The 14,507-nt window shown below is 45.9% G+C and overlaps 1 pseudogene; it reads left to right on the top strand.

Annotated features, from left to right (window-relative positions):
* LOC141229031 (uncharacterized) overlaps positions 1-14,507 on the top strand; it is a 62,934-nt pseudogene that overhangs the window by 17,904 nt on the left and 30,523 nt on the right.

The following is a 14,507-nucleotide window of genomic DNA, read 5'->3' as shown; positions in this document are numbered from 1 at the left end:
TCAGACACGCTGTGTATTTGCATGGTAAATTACATAGCCAAAGTAAATTGGGAGGCACTAATTTACTACATATCTATTTCCAAGTGACTGTTCATTTGCATAATTTCTTAAAGGAGTCTAATGATAACATTTCTTTATTGTCAATTTTTATTTCCATCTACCCAAGAACTGGCTGCAAACTCCCAATTTACTTTTGCTATGTAATTATTATAATTATATATCACTACCTAAATAATCAAATAATGAACCTACAGTTTAATGGTAAGGCATCTGTGTCACATAGTTTTGGATGGAAAGGATAATAGTAATAATAATAATAATTAATAATAAAAAGTTCAGTATCCCTACAGGTTTTTCTTGGCTTATGAGATTAACCATGATAATACTTAGTAATTGTGATTCTTATTCTGATGTGTGAGAAAAGTCATCAGATATCAAAGCCAAGCATCAGTGAAGTTTGTGTGCTCGCCAACATCATTTAAAAAACAAAAGTTTATTTTTTTCTGCACCAGGGATTTAAACTCAGAACTAGTGATGGGCGAGCACTAAAATGCTCGGGTGCTCGATACTCGGGTTGAGCATATTGGAATACTCGGGTGCTCGACCCGAGCAACGAGCCCAATGTAAGTCTATGGGAAACTCGAGCATTTTTCAGGCGGCTCCCCCCGGCGGTCTGTTTTTGATCAAAAATAGCATGAAAGCTATCCCACCATGGCAAGGTGAACCCATTCGGGATAGCCCTACTCTGTATAATATTAAATACCTTACCATGTGTCAAAGCCTCAAACTTCTGTGTGTGAATCAAACATGAGATCTAATGTGATAGAAGATTACAGTCCAGGGAAGATGGGAAACATTCATATAGACGGCCAGTGGAGATGTAGTCAGTGAAGCACTGTGGCTAAATATGTTTCTAGAGCCGTAGTAGAAGATGAATGTCGTCCTCATCATGAAGTAGTTATTTCTCATGTTACGTGTAATGAATATCTCCTGCAGTATTGCTAATGCTGATTACAGTGTTGGTAAATGAGACGAGAATTAGCGTTATGGCAGATGAGTCTTTGAGAAACGTATTCAGCTACAGACTCCAAGGAAGAAACTGCTTGTTGTCTGTGGCCTAAAATATATAGGTTTTATTACTAGATGTAAAGAAGAAAACTAAATACTGTAGAAATAATATATCTCCTCATTTGTTTCCCTTTATTATCTCCAGTAATTGTATTATTACACAGGATTTTTATGATGTGACATCTGCTCATCATCTTCTCATTCAGGTCTCTACAATATCAGATCCTCTCAGTGAAGATCTTCTATTAAAGAGAATTTTCCTTATGGACCCATCAAAGATGGATTTGGACAGAGACCAGATGACGGAGAGGATATTACAACTCACCCTAGAGATCCTCTTCCGGATTACTGGAGAGGTGAGAGATTCTGATGACGTCTCATTACATCATTCTTATCTATGGGAATAACAGATGGACAGAACTGGAGAGGTGAGGACTCTGGAAATGTCTGTAGTGAGATTTATTAATGTGTCTCTCCATTACCAGGATTACACAGTAGTGAAGAAGACCTCTAGTGTACGCTGTCAGGACCCTGTGTCTGAGGGATGGAGAAGACCCCTGAGCCCAATCACTGGACCTCCATCTCACCCCCTGATACATGAGGACATCAATGATCAGAAGATCCTAGAACTCACCTACAAGATGATTGAGCTGCTAACTGGAGAGGTGACACTGCTGGGAATACTGGGATATTATACAGTAACGCTATGAAAGGATCTGGGGAATGACTGTATCATTGTATGTGTCAGGTTCCTTTAAGATGTCAGGATGTCACTGTCTATTTCTCCATGGAAGAGTGGGAGTATTTAGAAGGACACAAAGATTTGTACAAAGACGTCATGATGGAGGTTCCCCAGCCCCTCACATCACCAGGTAATAGACAGGACTAAATACACACGGCCTATAATTATCTGTATGTAAAGAATGAATTCAGTCCCTTATGTATTTCCCCCAGATCTATCCAGAAAGAGGACAACAACAGAGAGATGTCCCCGTCCTCTTCTTCCACAGGACTGTAAACAAGAAGATCCCAATGTTCCTCAGGATCATCAGGTAGATGGAGAGAAGGTGTCATGAGATCTCCCCTATGATGTGTAGACGGCTGTGAAGGTCTTGTGCTCAGTCTTGTTTTATCCACCAGTATTATATGTTTTATACTTGTGTAATGAGAACGGTGGAGATGGCAGGATTAGAGCTGATCATAGATGGGACTTTTACAATATTTGTTTCAGGGTGAAGATCTTTCCCATATTAATACTATAGAGGCATATGTGAGGGGGGATGAGTGGTGTAAAGAGGAGATTCCTACATATGACTACCCAGGTGAGTAGTGACCACTAAATGCAGAGAAGTCATAGATTCTTCTCAGTCACCGGCTGTGGCTGCTTTATCGGTTGTGTAGTCCAGCCGTATCACAATCGTGTGATCACCATTTTGCCTCTAAACCACAACATTCTCCTCCACCCAAAACTGTTCAAATGATTTTGGGCATTGAAACCCTTTTCCATAGAACTTACAACCTGGAGGATCCACCTACTCCCTGTGATTAGGAGACGTTACCTGCCCAGATCTGTAAACCACAAAGCCAGAAAATTACTTGAAGAAAAATATTATGATGAGACTGTAAGAGAAAGCGGAGGGTAATGATGCTGTTGGCTTCCTAGAACCCTGATATCTTATTGGATGAATCTACCTTCTCTCCCTTCTGTGCTGCTGAATGTGCTCATATGGTCCCTACAAGACCAGGTCCAGTCTTTCTGGCCAAACTTCACTTTTATGATCGATATTAAATGTGCAGTGAGGCCAAGTGTGAATTTCTGTACAATAACAACAGAGTTTCCCCTTATCCTGACTGTTCTATTTCTTTTGAAACCGACTAACTTCAAACCAGATTGTGATAAACTATACAGAAAACATTACACCTGTGCCATGATATATCTCTAAGCTAAATTTAAGACACCTCATCTCTGCACTATTATAAAAAGTTCTCTTTGAATGTCTAATATTTCTTCTTGAAACTCATCTGACAGAAAATATTGTCCCTTACGATAGTTTAGATTGCCCAGAGCCCCCGAGTCCCATACTCTAATTACCCCAGAGAGGTTTCACCACTAGTTACTCACTACTTACTGATGAAGACTGTTGAGTTTGATCATTTCAGTAGATGTTATTGTCTATAGTCACAGTTTTTGACTACAGTAGTTAGTGCCCAAAATACTCTGATTTAACCTCTTCCTGCAGCCAGTTTTCTGTTCCTTTCTGGGCCCATTTTTCAAATCTGACATGTGTGACTTTATATGGTGATAACTTTGGAATTCTTCACAAAGGATAATAGGAAACAAATGGACCTTACAAATAATATTCCATCTTCTCTTGAATCTGACAATACCCTATATACGGTTGTACACTACTGTCTGGGCCCATGGCAGGTTAAAAAATGAAGATGCGCCATTTAGCTATTAGGAATGCAGATTTTGCTGGGATAGTGTGCAGACACAATGTATTGGGGACACTGTTCGTTGTCACCTCGCAGCTCAAAAGATGGCTACCACAAACAGACTTGGCGCTATCTACTCCATTTTCCAGATCCCAGGGTTTGCCTTGCTCATCATCTTTTAACCCCTCTGCATGGATTTGGACTTAGACAGAGACCCCCTAAGCTTGGGCCACAGTGTTACCTAATGTTCTGTGGAGTGAGATTGCAAGAAGAATAGTCAGATAGCCGGGTCAGAACATGGAGGTCAGAGAAAAGCCGTTAGCTGAGCACAAAATCAGAAGATACAAGAGTAGTCCGTAAACAGGTCGGGGTCACAACAGGAAACAAATACACAAGCCGGGAGCTGAGCACAGAGGACTGAACCAGAGGAGAACAAGGCTGTATCTGGCAGCTTCCGGCAATATGCTTCCAGCTTTAGTAGGGTGTGGTGCTTTCCAGTTGGCTGAAGTAGGGAGCAGATTACTCCAGCTGGACAACACACACACCCATACTGCCAGACTGGATGGTACTACTGGTCCCAGCAACCCTAATCTTAGTGGCTGGACAGAACCTGCACCACCCAGAGCTTCTGGTTCTGACGTCACCTCCATCACCAGCGCCGCCTGCAGGATGAATAAGGAGACGCCTGGTGAGAGAAGCAGACGTTGCAGGAGCAGATCCCAGAGGAGATGGGACCCACCATTTGCAGAAGCCCTAATGTGACCAAATTGCAGAAAACCAGAGCAGTAGAAATCCACATAAAGTGACTCAATTTTGGAAATTATAACCCTCAGTGAAATAATCTATAGGAGCAGTGACTATTTTGACTCCACAGGCACTTTCCGGAAATTAGCACGCAGTGGATGATGGAGAGTGAAAATTACAAATATATAATTTCATTACCCAACACATAGTGCCCAGATTGTGCTCCAGGAGACACACACCATCAATTAAGTGGGTTCTTCTCACTATAGTAATGCCAAATACATGGATGATAAATGTGGTTTGGGCGCACTGCAAGGCTCAGAAGTGAGGGGGAGATTTGACTTTGGGAGGGTGGATATTGCTGGATTGGTTTATGGAAGCCATGTTGCATTTCTAGAGTCTTTGAGCCACTAATAATGTGGAAGCCTCTGGTTTTCCATTGACAGATGATGGACCTGAGTGGGGGCTTGTTTTTTGTGAGATGAGTAGAAGTTTTTATTGATATTATTTTCGCCTACATAACATTGTTTGGTGGCTTTTTATTCCATATTTGGGAGGCAGAATTAACAAACAGTTGGACACCACGCTCTACTGGTTCATCCTATGAGGTTTTCTATTAGACTGTGAACTGTTATCGTCTTGGTGAATAATGACGGCTAACATAGGGCAAAATAAAAAAAAATCACAGAAAAAGATACAGCCTTACTAACACCAAATCATATAACAAATGCACTAGCAGGATGCAGCAGACCCCCATGATAAAGGTGGGGGGGGGGGCAACACAGGTGCATAATACTTATGAAGCAACCACTCACAATCATACCAATTCATGGAGGGGGTGATTACTTAGTATTAAAGATGCACACAGATGAAGCTTGCATAGGACGCCAGTCACACAGGCAGGTTTGATGCACAGTGTCTGGCTTACAGCCTATTGATGATGCCCATACTATTAGATCAGGAAGGCTGCCCAGCACTATATAAGTGCACCCCACATGGACAGACGCCCCAGTACACCCAACCAACACTAAAATGCTAATGCATTTGCTATCTGATTTGGTGTTGGTAAGGCTGATTTTTCTGTGATATGTTTTCTTGGTAAATAATGATACTATTACATAATGTACATTTTTACGGAGAGTTTAAGTAAAATTATTCTACAATATAAATTTTAAGTATATGTTATTCATAAATAATAATGGGTTTTATTCTTGGCAGATGACTGTACCAGGAGATCAGAGGGACAGCTGACATCTTCAATTTTTAAATCACATGATCTTGAGATCACACAAGATACAATTGAAGTGAATGACATTACTCCAGATATACCATCATCTCTTCACAGCAAAGATCTGTCATCTGATCATTTGAAACAGGTCCTGTCTTCTGATTCATTACTGACTACTAAGGAAAATCAAAGTCACAAAATAAGCATTAAAAAACAAATTGCTCCTAAAGCAAAGAAGCCATTTTCATGTTCAGAATATGGAAATAGTTTTTCCCTCGAAAAGTCTTTTCTTAAACATCAAAGCATTCACACAGCAGAGAATAGATTTTTTTGTTTCAAGTGTGGGAAATTTTTTAACCAGAAATCAAATCTTGTTAATCACCAGAGAACTCACACAGAGGAGAAGCCTTTTTGCTGTTCAGAATGTCAGAAATGTTTTAACCAGAAATCAGATTTGGTTAATCACCAGAGGACTCACACAGGGGAAAAGCCTTTTTTCTGTTCGGAATGTGAAAGATGTTTTAGCCAGAAATCAGGTTTGGTTAAGCACAAGAGAACTCACACAGGGGAAAAGCCTTTTTCCTGTTCAGAATGTGGAAAATGTTTTGTCTGGAAATCAGATTTGGTTAAGCACCAGAGAACTCACACAGGGGAGAAGCCTTTTTCCTGTTCAGAATGTGGGAAATGTTTTAGCTGGAAATCAGGTTTGGTTGAGCACAAGAGAATTCACACAGGGGAGAAGCCTTTTTCCTGTTCAAAATGTGGGAAATGTTTTAGCCGGAAATCAGTTTTGGTTAATCACCAGAGAAGTCACACAGGGGAGAAGCCTTTTTCCTGTTCAGAATGTGGGAAATGTTTTATCCAGAAATCAGATTTGGTTAAGCACAAGAGAAATCACACAGGGGAGAAGCCTTTTTTTCTGTTCAGAATGTGGGAAATATTTTATCTCAAAATCAGTTTTGGTTAAGCACAACAGAACTCACACAGGGGAAAAGCCTTTTTGCTGTTCAGAATGTGGGAAATGTTTTAGCTGGAAATCAGATTTGGTTAATCACCAGAGAACTCACACAGGGGAGAAGCCTTTTTCCTGTTCAGAATGTGGGAAATGTTTTATCCAGAAATCAGATTTGGTTAAGCACAAGAGAACTCACACAGGGGAGAAACCTTTTTCCTGTTCAGAATGTGGGAAATGTTTTATCCAGAAATCAGATTTGGTTAAGCACAAGAGAAATCACACAGGGGAGAAGCCTTTTTCCTGTTCAGAATGTGGGAAATGTTTTGTGCAGAAATCATCACTTCTTAGTCACCAGAGAACTCACACAGACGAGAAGCCATTTTCATGTTCTTAATGTGGGAAATGTTTTACACGGAAATCAACTCTTAACAAACTTCATAGAAGTCACACAGGGGAGAAGCCTTTTACATTTTTAACTGAAAATTGTATCTTCATAAAGGGGTTGTCCACTACTAGGACAACTCCTTCTCATTTCTCATGTTTGGCCTTGTTAAAATAAAAACACTCATACGCACTTCCTGTTCTAGCGCCGTTCCATTGGTGTCACAACTTGTGTTTCCGTAAGGCTGTTACATCACACAAGATTGTTACATCACACAATCCTGCTCCCAATCAACGCCACCTTCAGACGTATTGAACATCAACAGGAAGGACAGGGCCTGGACATAGCACCAACCAAAAGAATGTACACACTGAAAGCACTCTCTTCAGATCGTGTTCTTGGGGGAATTATAAGCAATTTACAGCCTCAAACATGACTTTCGATATGGGAAAGAAAGAAGAGATCAGAGGTTAATCTGAGGTCCTCCACCTCCGTCAGCATGTCTGGTATGCAGTGTTTCTTATGGAAGGTCTTATCTTCCTGCTCCAGAGCTATTACTGCCTCACTTCAGTGTGGAAAAAGAAGCAGTCTTAACCCTCATGATGCCTGACAGCTCCGGACTGTAAGTCCTGCACCAACTTCTCTCTTAATGTAGGCCTCACAAGAAAACAGCTCCACAAATCTCCCTGTACTCTCACCAAAGCCCACATACTGAGCAGTGCTTTCTTCACCGGGACATTTACCCCCCAGCCACAGGTTATTCTGATATGGGGAACAACATAGCTTATTTGTATATCAGATTGCGTCTATCCCTACTAAAGAAGATATGGAGCAATATATTCAGAGGCTGGAGACCACATACAATACTGAAATACGTCCCCTCACTTCTATCCTGTCACAGCTTACTGACAAGGTACAGAGATTGGAGGATAATGTCGTCCAAGTTAGAGGCCATCATAATGCTCAGAAACTAACACTGGATCTTCACAGCCAGTAAATAAACCATCTGTTTAATATGGTTGATGATCAAGAAAATCACAATAATATCTGGATAAGTGGTATACCTGAAAGCATCAATGCACAAGTGATTATGCCAACACTGCGATCATTATTCAATAATATCCTTGGTGATCCTATTGATAAGGAGCTGGAGATTTAAAAGGCGCACCGGACAATAGGCAATCATGGCCCAGATCCTGAGCGTCCAAGGGACATTATCTGTCGCATACATTTTTTCAATGTAAAAGAGGCCATTGTGAGGAAAGCAGAGGAGTTGGGTCCTGGTGATTTCAATGGAAAACGCATATAATTGCTCACATACAGTACAGACGAAAAGATTGGACTCGCCTTCTCATTTAAAATTTTTTCTGTATTTTTATGACTATGAAAATTGTACATTCACACTTAAGGCATCAAAACGATGAATTACACATGTGGAATTACAGTACAGACCAAACCTTTGGACACACCTTCTCATTTAAAAATTTTCTGTATTTTCATGACTATGAAAATTGTACATTCACACTGAAGGCATCAAAACTAATTACCACATGTGGAATTATATACTTAACAAAAAAGTGTGAAACAACTGAAAATATGTCTTATATTCTAGATTCTTCAAAGTAGCCACCTTTTGCTTTGATGACTGCTTTGCACACTCTTGGCATTCTCTTGATGAGCTTCAAGTGGTAGTCACCGGAAATGGTCTTCCAACAATCTTGAAGGAGTTCCCAGAGATGCTTTGCTTTGCTAATTGTGCTTTGGTAGCAACTGGTCGATGTATGGAGGATTCTACATCCAGACGTAAAGGATTATACCTATTATTCTCCTTTACACAATATGCATAGCCATATAGTCCTTTTCTTAATTAGCCGTCACTTGCCTACATGGCAACCTACATCTCAGGTAGGAACTGCTGTATGGTCAGTTCATGCTCCTGTATATTGTAACTAGCTATTGAACCCGTTCTATGCCCGGGTGGCGAGCATTTTTATTGGTATATGGTCTCCCATGCTGGTATATGCTGCCCCCTCCTGGTATTTCTTCTGCCCCCATCCTGTCCCCACCATCCCATCCTGGTATGCATGGCACCCCTCATCCCCATCCTGGTATGCATGGCACCCCTCATTCCCAATCCTGGTATGCATGGCACCCCTCACCCCCAATCCTGGTATGCATGGCACCCCTCATCCACATTCTTGGTATGCATGGCACCCCTCATCCCCAATCTTGGTATGCATGGCACCTCTCATTTCAAATGTGGTATACGTTGCACCCCTCATCCCAATCCTGGTATTATGATACCCAATCCCTCATCCTGGTATGCATGGCACCACTAATCACCCAATCCTGGTATGCATGGCACCCCATCCCTCATCCTGGTATGCATGGTACCCCTCATCCCTATCCTGGTATGTATGGCACCCCTTATCCCCCAATCCTGGTATGTATGGCCTCCTCATCCCCCAATCCTGGTATGCATGGCACCCCTGATTCCAAATCTGGTATACATTGCACCCCTCATCCCAATCCTGGTATGTATGTTACCCAATCCCTCATCCTGGTATGCATGGCATCACTCATCCCCCAATCCTGGTAGGCATGGCACCCCATCCCTCATCCTGGTATGCATGTTGCCTCTCATTCCTATCCTGGTATGCATGGTACCCCTCATCCCTATTCTGGTATGTATGGTACCTCTCATCCTGGTATGCATGGCACCCCATCTTTCATCCTGGTATACATGGCACCCCTCATCCCAATTCTGGTATGTATGGCCTCATCCCAGTAACCTGGTATACATGGCACCCAATCCCTTATCCTGGTATGCAATGCACGCTTCATCCCCAATCCTGGTATATATGGCTCCCTCATCCCTATCCTGGTATGCATGGCACCCCATCCCTTATCCTGGTATGTATGGCACCCCTCATCCCTATACTGGTATGCATGGCACACCTCATCCCTATTCTGGTATGCATGGTACCCCTCATCCCTATCCTGGTATGCATGGTACCCCGCATTCCTATACTGGTATGCATGACACCCCATCCCTCATCCTGGTATACATGGCACCCCTCATCCCAATTCTGGTATGTATGGCTTCCTCATCCCTATCCTGGTATGCATGGCACCCAATCCCTCATCCTGGTATGCATGGCACGCCTCATCCCCCAATCATGGTATATATGGTGTAACATACCTGGCGGCGTCCTTGCATGGTGGTCCATCTCCCACTGTGCAGGAGGGCGCACTTGATCTCCTGTCCAGAATGTCTCTCTGGCTTCCCTCCATGCTGTCTGTTTGTGTCTGTTTCTGCTGCTTAAGGGCGGCGCCCGATCACTTCCTGCCTTTTGTACCTGCTGTGGGTCACACCCCTTGTGCGTCCTCAGCCTATTGCTGTCTGTCACTTGGTATATAGCTCAGCAGCTCCCTTCTATCCCTGCCTGAGCATAGTGTTGCCTTCAGTGTGTGCTTGCACTCTGAAGGTGCCAGGTCCCGTCTCTTGTCTCCTGCTTTTTGTATCAGTTCCCGTGTCTGAACTGAGTCCTGTATGTCTCCTGCTTTGCGGTATCAGCTCCCGTGTCTGAACTGAGTCCTGTATGTCTCCTGCTTTTCGGTATCAGCTCCCGTGTCTGAACTGAGTCCTTTCTGTGTTCTCTTGTCTGTCCTGTCTGAACACGCTCCTAGCCTGTTCCTCCTGCCTTCTAGGGGCCGATTACCTAGACCCGTTCCTGTATCTTGTCTGACCTGTCTGAACTCGCTCCTAGCCTGTTCCTCTCGCCTTCTAGTGGCCGATTTCCTAGACCCGCTCCTGTGTCTGGTCTGTCCTGTCTGAACACGCTCCTTGCCTGTTCGTTCCGCCTCTCTGGGGGCCGTATTCCCAGACCCGCTCCTGTATCCCTCTGCAGTGTCGGTCTCCTCCGTACACTCAGTTCCAGTCTGAACTCTCTCCTGTCCTTTACCTGTTTTGCCTCTATGTCCGTTCCCTTCCTTTTTCTGCAGAGTCTGAACTCGTACCTAACTCTTGCTTGTTGTCTCTGCAAGTACTGTGTGAGTATCTGGCTCTGTCTTTCCCTTCCTGTCTGTTCCGTGTGAACAGAGCCCTGTCCTCCCTGCTCAGCCTTGTCTGCACTCTAGCTGTGCTTGCCTGTAACCCTCTGCCTGTATTGTTCCTGAGTCCCGGTGTGTACTGGGTCCTATCCCGCCTGTGTTCCTACCTGCTAGTGCCTCCCTGTCTGCACTCTAGCTGTGCTTGTCTTTACCCCCCTGCCTGCATACCCGCCTGCCTGCATACCAGTCGTGCCTGCCTATACCCACCAGTCTGTGTGCCAGCCTACCAGCCTGTTCCTGTATTCCCCTGTGTGGGTCAACAGCCGTGTCCGGGGTCTGTCCTGGAGTAGCACCTGGTCCCTCTGCTCGGTTCCTCCTTGGTGCACTGGCGTCGTATGCCGTCGTGCGACCCTGGTCGGATCGGGTGAATACCTAGTCACGCCCCTCCAGGCATTCACTCTCCGGCACGGTCCAGTGGAATCACTACCAATCCCACGCACACGCCGCTTAGCCCGGGCGTGTGCATAACAGCATGCTCAGGCCATGGTTCCCGTTGAGCCCCACGGCCTTCGCTCTTTGAGAAGTTTTTCCAGCGAATACATGCATTAAAATAAAATAAATAATTTTTTTTTCCCCCTTTAGCTGAGTTCCAGGCGAATTACGCACCCGTCCAGATGGATCTATCAGCCCTCGTTCCTGCGGATCCGCCACGTTACTATGGGGATCCAAGACAGTGTCGTGCATTTGTGGAGCAATGCATGCTACACTTTAAGGCCTACCCTCTCTATTTTCCTTCCGATTGGGCTAAAGTGGCCTTTATGATTGACTACCTAGCGGGTGATGCCTTGAAATGGGTCACCCCCCTATGGGAAGCATGGGATCCTGTCATCCTTGACCTGCAGGCCTTCCTGGTGGCCTTTCGTATGGTCTTCGAGGACCCTAACTCTGAAGCCCCTGCTGAAGCTTCACTTCCCAATATCCCGGAGCAGCCCCGACGGGTAATGTGTGTGGGTAGCGCAATAGTCCTCCAGCCCAATGAGACTACTGCCCACCCAGAATCCTCACAGGGTGACTACGCTTTCCGGAATACTTCTCTCAACCTCAAGAGGCAGTCCAGACGTGCTAGACTTAGAGGCAAGCCGTCACGCCAGGGTCTGTCCTCCCTGAGACCTCCTGACCCCAACCTTGAAGTCCCTACTGAAGCTTCATCTCCCTGTATCCCGGAGAAACCCCAATGGGTAATGTGCGTGGGTAGTGCACCAGTTCTCCTGGCCGAAGAGACTTCTGCCCATCCAGACTCCACACAGGAGAACTTCCTGCACCCGGCATCAGATGCTTCTTTCTCTTTAACCGGTGTGCATGTCCAAGGATGCTCCAAAGCTGTGGTTACCTCAGAGTCTGTGCACCTCTACTACCTGGCGGAGGATCCCCTGTTGCCTCCTGAACCCTCCGGGATACCACTCGATGACAAATGGAGAGAGACTTCTCTACACCCGGTACTCAATACTTTGTCCGCTTCGTCCTGTGAGCCTGACAATGGGTACCCCAAAGTGGTAGTTACCTCCGAGTCTCTACACCCCTCCGACCAGGCGGAGGATCTCCAGTTGTCTCCTGAACCCTTCGGGGTGCTACCTGGTAGCGAAAGGACAGAGACTCTCCTATACTCTGTACCTGATACCTCGCTCGCTTCGTCCAGTGAGTCCAACTTAGTGTACTCCGAAGCAGAGGTTACTCCTGAGTCTCTACACCCCTCCGACCAGGCGGAGGACCTCCAGTTGTGTTCAGAATCCTTCGGGGTGCCACCTGGTGGTGAATGGACAGAGACTTTCCTATATCCTGGATCTGATACCTCGCTTGCTTCGTCCAGTGAGTCCGACCTAGTGTACTCTGAAGCAGAGGTTACCCGTGAGTCTCTACACCCCTCTGACCAGGCGGAGGACCGCCAGCTGTCTCCAGAACCCTTCGGGGTGCCACCTGGTGGTGAATGGACAGAGACTTTCCTATACTCGGTACCCGATACCTCGCCTGCTTCCTCCAGTGAGTCCGACCTAGTGTACTCTGAAGCAGAGGTTACCCGTGAGTCTCTACACCCCTCTGACCAGGCGGAGGACCGCCAGCTGTCTCCAGAACCCTTCGGGGTGCCACCTGGTGGTGAATGGACAGAGACTTTCCTATACTCGGTACCCGATACCTCGCCTGCTTCCTCCAGTGAGTCCGACCTAGTGTACTCTGAAGCAGTTGTTTTCTCTGAGCCTCTGCACTCTTCTGACCCGGCGGAGGACCTCCAGTTGTTTCCTGAATCCTCCGGGATACCACCAGATAACAAAGAGACAGTGACTTTTCCTCATTATGTACCTGATAACCCGTCTATTTCTTCCTGTGAGCTTGACAAGATGTACCTCGAAGCAGAGATTACCCTTAAGTCTCTGTCCCCCTCCAACCCAGTGAACGACTGGCCCTCGAATTCCCTGCGGAAGATTCTGGCAGGCCTGAAGAAGAGGGGGCGTAAGGGGGGAGGTACTGTAACATACCTGGCGGCGTCCTTGCATGGTGGTCCATCTCCCACTGTGCAGGAGGGCGCACTTGATCTCCTGTCCAGAATGTCTCTCTGGCTTCCCTCCATGCTGTCTGTTTGTGTCTGTTTCTGCTGCTTAAGGGCGGCGCCCGATCACTTCCTGCCTTTTGTACCTGCTGTGGGTCACACCCCTTGTGCGTCCTCAGCCTATTGCTGTCTGTCACTTGGTATATAGCTCAGCAGCTCCCTTCTATCCCTGCCTGAGCATAGTGTTGCCTTCAGTGTGTGCTTGCACTCTGAAGGTGCCAGGTCCCGTCTCTTGTCTCCTGCTTTTTGTATCAGTTCCCGTGTCTGAACTGAGTCCTGTATGTCTCCTGCTTTGCGGTATCAGCTCCCGTGTCTGAACTGAGTCCTGTATGTCTCCTGCTTTTCGGTATCAGCTCCCGTGTCTGAACTGAGTCCTTTCTGTGTTCTCTTGTCTGTCCTGTCTGAACACGCTCCTAGCCTGTTCCTCCTGCCTTCTAGGGGCCGATTACCTAGACCCGTTCCTGTATCTTGTCTGACCTGTCTGAACTCGCTCCTAGCCTGTTCCTCTCGCCTTCTAGTGGCCGATTTCCTAGACCCGCTCCTGTGTCTGGTCTGTCCTGTCTGAACACGCTCCTTGCCTGTTCGTTCCGCCTCTCTGGGGGCCGTATTCCCAGACCCGCTCCTGTATCCCTCTGCAGTGTCGGTCTCCTCCGTACACTCAGTTCCAGTCTGAACTCTCTCCTGTCCTTTACCTGTTTTGCCTCTATGTCCGTTCCCTTCCTTTTTCTGCAGAGTCTGAACTCGTACCTAACTCTTGCTTGTTGTCTCTGCAAGTACTGTGTGAGTATCTGGCTCTGTCTTTCCCTTCCTGTCTGTTCCGTGTGAACAGAGCCCTGTCCTCCCTGCTCAGCCTTGTCTGCACTCTAGCTGTGCTTGCCTGTAACCCTCTGCCTGTATTGTTCCTGAGTCCCGGTGTGTACTGGGTCCTATCCCGCCTGTGTTCCTACCTGCTAGTGCCTCCCTGTCTGCACTCTAGCTGTGCTTGTCTTTACCCCCCTGCCTGCATACCCGCCTGCCTGCATACCAGTCGTGCCTGCCT

Source organism: Phyllobates terribilis, unplaced genomic scaffold (assembly GCF_046119375.1).
Source record: "Phyllobates terribilis strain yellow unplaced genomic scaffold, ASM4611937v1 Scaffold_453__1_contigs__length_1468511, whole genome shotgun sequence".
NCBI classification, from domain to species: Eukaryota; Metazoa; Chordata; class Amphibia; order Anura; family Dendrobatidae; genus Phyllobates; species Phyllobates terribilis.
The sequence above is the reverse complement of the archived record's forward strand: the minus strand, read 5'-3'. Positions and strand labels throughout refer to the sequence as shown.